Here is a 7,367-nt window from a genome sequence, read left to right as displayed (position 1 = left end):
AGGTAGCGGTCGTGTCTTTCAAGAACGGCCTGAAAGATGATTGCCCACTACGGAAGTCTTTGGCAAAAACATTGCCAAAAAGTATGGAAGAACTCATGGCAAGAATTGAGAAGTACGCCAGAGCCGAAGAAGATACATCAGGAAACAAAGAGGTAAAGCAAGAAAAGGGAAACGGCTCGCCGAAGCGAGGCCGAGGCAACAATGGGCCGACCAAACAAGAAACAGAGTTGAGAAGTAAACAGGCGGTAACGACGGTATTCCGAATCCCAATCCATAAAGTCCTAGATCAAATTCGAAACCAACCTTATTTCAGGACTCCGGCAAGAGCACCAGGGGAATTCATGGGAAGGAACGTTGGTAGACGTTGTGCCTACCACAATGAAGAAGGGCACCCAACTCAAGGTTGCAGAGCCTTGAAAGCACACTTGGAGGACCTGGTGAAACAAGGCCTTCTGAGGGACCTGGTCGATGAAGCCAGGACAAGGGAAGAACAGGCAAGGTTGCCTCAAGCACCAGCAGCGCCGCCTCCCCCAGCACAGCTACCACAAGCAGGAGGACCGAGGGTGGTTAATGTGATCCACTAAAGGGTCAACGAAAACGAAGTCAGAGGGGAGACCCAGAGGGTAAGACATTTACAGCATGTCTACCAAGTCGGGGAGAAGAGACATCGGCCAAAAGAATGCCAAGGGCCGATGATAGCCTTTACTGAAGCCGACCTGGAATTGGTCCAACATCCGCATAATGATGCCTTGGTAGTATCCCTCCAGGTTGGGGAATGCCAAGTGAAACGCATCCTAATAGATCAAGGCAGCTCTTGTGACATCATGTATGTCAGATGTTACAAGGAGCTGGGCCTTCACCCTGATGACTTAGAACAATCCAGCGGCCCGATGGTCGGCTTTAATGGAACGCCGACATGGCCACTGGGCGCAACAAGCTTGGAAGTACAAGCCGGCACTAAGAAGATCAAGACGGAATTTCTGGTAATTGACACGCCCTCACCATACAACATCATCTTGGGAAGGCCGTGGTTGCATGCAATGGGGGCAGTTCCCTTAACGTTGCATCAACTACTACGGTTCCCAACAGAGCATGGGATTGAAGAAGTCAGAGGAGATCAACTGCAAGCAAAAAATTGCTCCATGACAGCAATGAAATCCACCTGTAGTATACAGGAGCCAAGGAAAGCAGAAGTTGAAGATGAGGACATGGAGGTCCTAGAAGACGTCGGGAAAGAACCAGCCGAAAAAGAGCGAAGAGGCGCTAAAAAAAGTTTTCGTCCAGAAGGGCGACGAAGAGCGCTTCTTTCTTCTCGGCTCAGGCTTAGCTAGAGAAGAAGAGAGAGAACTGGAAGATTTTTTTAGGGCAAACATAGAGGTGTTCGCCTGGACACCTTACGAAATGCCTGGCATTGACCCCGAGGTCACTTGCCACAGACTGAATGTCGACAGGTCGGCAAAACCTGTGATTCAACGAGCCAGAAGACCGATGTTGATGCACGTCGAAGCAGTAGAAGAAGAGATAGACAGACTCCTGGAGGCCAGGGCCATCCGAGAAGTTCAGTACCCAACATGGCTGTCCAACACAGTAGTAGTAAAAAAGAAGAATGGCAAATGGAGGGTTTGTGTAGACTTTACCAGCCTCAACAAAGCCTGCCCCAAAGACAGCTTTCCTCTGCCCAAGATCGACCAACTGGTAGATGCTACTTCAGGACATGAAAGGATGAGTTTTCTAGATGCATACAGAGGGTACCACCAGATTGCCATGTACCCTCCAGACGAGCAGAAGACCGCGTTCATCACCCCTAAAGGCCTGTACTGTTACAAGGTAATGCCTTTTGGGTTGAAAAACGCAGGAGCAACCTATCAGAGGTTAGTGACAAAGATGTTTAAGCACCTGATTGGCAAAACAGTAGAAGTCTACATCGACGACATGGTCGTGAAGACCAAGGAATCAAAGGGTCATCTTTCCGACCTAAAAGAGGTCTTCGACATACTCAAAAGATATCGGCTCCGACTCAACGCCTCGAAGTACGTCTTTGGAGTTGGATCAGGTAAATTTTTGGGGTATCTGGTAACAAGAAAGGGCATTGAGGCCAGCCCAGACCAAATCAAGGCCATCCTGGAACTACAGAGCCCGACATCGGCAAAGCAAGTTCAAATGCTTACTGGGAGGGCCGCAGCCCTAAACAGATTCATCAGCAGAAGCTCATATAAGTGCAGACCCTTCTTCAACCTGGTGAAAAAAGCCGCAGACTTCCTATGGACAGAAGAATGTGAAGCCGCCTTAACCGACCTAAAAAAGTACTTGACCACAACTCCGGTTCTTTCCAACCCAGTACCAGGGGAGGAACTGTTTTTGTACTTAGCAGTCTCAGAACACGCAGTCAGTGCAGTGCTAATCCGAGAGGAAAAAGGGGAGCAAAAGGCTGTTTATTATGTAAGTAAAACTTTGGCCGACGCAGAAACAAGATACCTACCACTGGAAAAATTAATGCTGGCCTTAGTAATGGCTTCAAAGAAGTTGAACCATTACTTTCAGGCACACAAGATTGTGGTCCTAACAGAGCAACCACTGAAATCCTTGTTGCAACAAGGAGACTTAACAGGAAGGATAGCAAGATGGGCAGTAACCCTGGGCCAGTTTGACCTGGAGTTCAGGCCGAGAACAGTAATAAAGGGCCAAGTTTTGGCCGACGTCGTCGCAGAACTCACACCTGAAACCATCGCACATCGGGCTCCGTCGAGCCAAGATGAGCATTGTCCCAACAAGCAAAAAGAATCCCAGCCAAAGACAAAAAAGCAAGAGAAGGAGAAGCTCAGACCCTGCAGCATTTACATCGGCGATTCATTCAGACTATTCGTCGATGGAAGTTCAAACCGTCAGGGAGTAGGGGCAGGAGTACTGCTGATATCTCCAGATGGAGAAATAGTAGAACAGTTCATCCATTTGGGGTTCAAAGCCTCAAACAATGAAGCAGAATATGAAGCATTAATTGCAGGGCTAAAGCTGGCAGCAGCAGCAGAAGCAAATGATGTAATTGTTTTTTGTGATTCACAACTCATTGTTAACCAGTCAACAGGAGAATTTGCAGCCAGGGACGAAAGAATGTCGGCATATGCAAAAGAAGTCATCAGATTGGCAGCCCTATTTCAGAACTGCAGATTACTCCAAGTTAGGCGAGATGACAACACCCACGCCGACGCGTTGGCTAACCTGGCCAGTTCAATTCAAACTGGAAAAACAAGGACAATTATGATCGACTACATGTCGGCCCCGAGCATAGATAAACAGAGCACCGAACAAGAAGCAATGTGCGTGGACTTGGGACCAAGCTGGATGGATGCAATCATTGCATTCCTAAAAGAGGGGAAGCTGCCAGAAGACCATAAGGAAGCACATAAAATCAGACTGAAGTCGGCCAGATTCAGTCTAACAGCAGAAGGCTATCTCTACAGGAGGTCCTTCACTGGGCCGCTTTTAAGGTGCGTACACCCTTTGCAGGTTGAAGATTTTCTTTACGAAATTCATGAAGGAATTTGTGGAAGCCATGCTGGGGGCAGATCATTAGCCCACAGGGCCATTACCCTGGGGTATTGGTGGCCCTACATGCAAAAGGATGCCGAAGCCTATGTGAAAAAGTGTGAACAATGCCAAAGGTTTGCACCTTTGATACATCAGCCAGCTGCTGACCTGAACCCAGTATCCAGTCCTTGGCCGTTTGCCTAATGGGGCATGGATCTGGTTGGACAACTTCCCCAGGCAACTGGGCAGAGAAAATACTTGCTGGTAGCAACAGACTACTTTACAAAATGGATAAAGGCAGAACCTCTTGCCAAAATCCGAGATGTGGACGTCAAGAATTTTATATGGAGAAACATTATCACCAGATTTGGGATTCCAAGAGCAATAGTTGCAGACAACGGAACACAGTTTGACAACAAACTCATCAAGAACTTTTGTGCAAAATTCAAAATCAAAAATTATTTCTCAACACCAAGTTTTCCTCAAAGCAATGGGCAAGCAGAGGCATCTAACAAAGTAATTCTGGATGGAATAAAGAAGAGGCTGCAGGCAGCAAAAGGAAAGTGGGTAGACGAGTTGCCCAACGTACTTTGGGCATATCGGACTACACCGAGAAGATCAACAGGAGAATCCCCCTTTGCCATGGCTTATGGCACAGAAGCAGTCATCCCATTGGAGATCGGCATCCCAGGGATCAGAACCCAGGGAGTAGAGAATGACACCAATGACGTACTCTTAGCCCGAGATCTGGATTTATTGGAAGAACGAAGAGAGAAAGCTGCAATTCAGCTTGCAGTATACCAGCAATAGCTTGCCAGAGCTTACAACAAGAAGGTCAATCCAAGAGATTTTCAAGTCGGCGACCTAGTCTTGAGAAAAGTCGTCGGGAACAAGAAGGATCCCAGGGAAGACAAGCTTGGCCCAAACTGGGAAGGACCCTACAGAATTACTTCAGTATTAGGCAATGGAGCCTATCGGCTTGAGGACAATGAGGGCAAAGCATTGCCCAGACCTTGGAATACTTGTAATTTGAAATATTTCTATCATTAGATGTGCATCATTTTTTGGCCGATATCATCAATAAAGTCTTTTCAGAATTCTTTCAACACATATGATTGATAAAGTTATGCATTGATGTTTATTGAAGACATAATTAATGTGAACCCAAATCAAACTCAAGTTCACATTGGGGGCAAAAAAAAGGCAGAGATTATTCCTTAATTCACTTGTTGAAATTTGTAGCAATTTACAAGTTGGAATTAAGCTGATTCCTTATCTTCACTTGTTGAAATTTGTAGCAATTTACAAGTTGAAGTTAAGCCGAGATTATTCCTTAATTCACTTGTTGAAATTTGTAGCAATTTACAAGTTGGAATTAAGCTGATTCCTTATCTTCACTTGTTGAAATTTGTAGCAATTTACAAGTTGAAGTTAAGCCGAGATTATTCCTTAATTCACTTGTTGAAATTTGTAGCAATTTACAAGTTGGAATTAAGCTGATTCCTTATCTTCACTTGTTGAAATTTGTAGCAATTTACAAGTTGAAGTTAAGCCGAGATTATTCCTTAATTCGCTTGTTGAAATTTGTAGCAATTTACAAGTTGGAATTAAGCCGATTCCTTATCTTCACTTGTTGAAATTTGTAGCAATTTACAAATTAAAGTTAAGCCGAGGTTATTGCTTAAGTTCTCATAGTAATATGTGGGTTGCTTAACCCTAAGGAAGATGCTTAACACTTGTTGAAATTTGTAGCAATTTACAAGTTTATGTTAAGCTGACATATGATCACCCCTGAGGTATACAAAAATTTACAGGTTGAAGTAAAGGCTAAGTATATTGTTTAAACACTTGTTGAAATTTGTAGCAATTTACACGTAGGTTAGACCGAGATCACTGTTTAATACTTGTTGAAACTTGAGAAGAAGCTTGCAACGTTTACATTAAGTAGTATATGTTTTATACTTGTTAAAATTTATGAAAGGTTTGCAGGTCAGTATCTTGCCGAAGTAAAAGTTTTGTAGTTATACCCGAGGTATGTAACCCCGAGAAGATTGCACAAAGGAAGTAAAATGAAAAAACATGCAAAAATTTCTAAGTATAGAACTATGCAGAAGCAATCAACAGAACATCACAAGATTAAAAACATCCATAGAAAGAACAGTTGCAGTTACATATTGAAAAAGCTACGTCGGCCATAAGAAGGAGTTTTGCATTGTCTAGAAATTAAAAGAGAGTACAAAGTGCAAAGTGCAGAAAAAGAAGGAAAAAGTACAAAAGACATTTTAAATCAAGACTCTTCAGTATTAGCAGCTGCAGGGACTGGGACCTCGGACGATTCGGGTGGAACCTCCTCGGCAACCTTTTCTGCTTCAATCTCAGCATCAATCTCAGCCAGCGTGTTGTCCAGATTTCTTTCAGCCAAAAGAAGGTCGGATGATAGTTGCCCGATGGCAATTTCCTTGGGTGCCTCCCTAACCTCATCACCCTCTTCATCCAAGGTTAAATCCATCACTTGCTCAGCAGGAGGAGGGGACTTAGCTTCAGCAGCATCCTTGGGTTTTCTCACCAAGGCCTCATCATCATTGTTCTCTTCATCCTTATCCTTAGCATCAGCCTCAAGCTCTGACTTGTCTTCAACCTGAGTTAGAGGAGGAAATGGTAAAGGAATGGCATCGGCATTACGAAAGGGCGAGTCAACAGGGAGATCAAGTTTTTTTATCAGGGACATCCAACCAAGGGAAAATCCCCTGTTGCATGCCTGCCTGACTTGAAGTTTATAATCCTCTGTGACATCGGCCATACCCTGGGCATAGGCCTTTTCATCAGCCTCTTTGACTTCGGCCTCCTTGGTGGCCAAAGCTTGCTGGAGCTCCTTCTCAGCCTGGGCCTTTTTTATTTCGGCCTCGTTCTTCTCAGCTTCAGCTACTTTTCGGATAGCCTCAGCAGACTCCACTTTCTCTTCGGCCATCTGCTGGGCCTTAGTAGCCGTCTCGGCCTGATCCTCCAGTTTTTTCATCCTTGATTCAAGAGATTTGATCTCTTTCTTCAGGGAAGATGCTTCCCTCTTCATATCAACCAATCTTTGCCGATTTTCAAAAGATTGCATTGAAAATGAATGGGCGTGCTGAATGGCCTGAAGAAAAACAGAAGTGTTAGAAAATATTCTCAGTAAGAAACAGAAGGAAAAATCACAAGTGCAAATAGAAACACTTACTTGAACGGAGTGTTGGAGCATAAGAGCGTAATTCTCATACTCACTGAGCTCAGCATTTCGTTCCAAATCCTTCGGAAGGAGAAGAGCAGTACTGAGGGCGACACCAACGTTGATATCGTCGGCACTTTCACTGGCCATAATAGGCCTATCCTCCAGAGTTAGTTGAGGGGTCCATGGAACGTCGGGCTTCTTGGACGCCGAGGTCGTCGCAGACGATGTGTAACAACCCTCATACTGTTTACCGATTACTGACTGATTGATTACCGATAAACACCGATTACCGTTAAACTGAATTGATTATGACTGATAATTGGACTGATTAAAGTACTGAACTAACTGATTGAAATTGGAAACCGAATTGATTGAGTATATGTTAGTTAAATTGCATTTTATCTGTTTGACCGTATGATTATCTGTTCATGCTTATATGTTTAAACTGCTAATTGAAGGCCATATCGGCGACCGAATTAGAAATTGATTGATGTTTTATGATCCACATAATTAATGTGATTTTATGGTATATTTATCTGAAAACTGATTAGGTATGATTAAATTAGATAAAATAAGCTAATTAAAGAGTTTGTTTTATTTACCATATTGCCACCCTTAGTGGCCCACTCAACATACA

The sequence above is a fragment of the Camellia sinensis genome, unplaced genomic scaffold (genome assembly GCF_055761805.1).
Source record: "Camellia sinensis isolate YWXY unplaced genomic scaffold, ASM5576180v1 Unanchor1, whole genome shotgun sequence".
Classification (NCBI taxonomy): domain Eukaryota; kingdom Viridiplantae; phylum Streptophyta; class Magnoliopsida; order Ericales; family Theaceae; genus Camellia; species Camellia sinensis.
The sequence above is the reverse complement of the archived record's forward strand: the minus strand, read 5'-3'. Positions refer to the sequence as shown.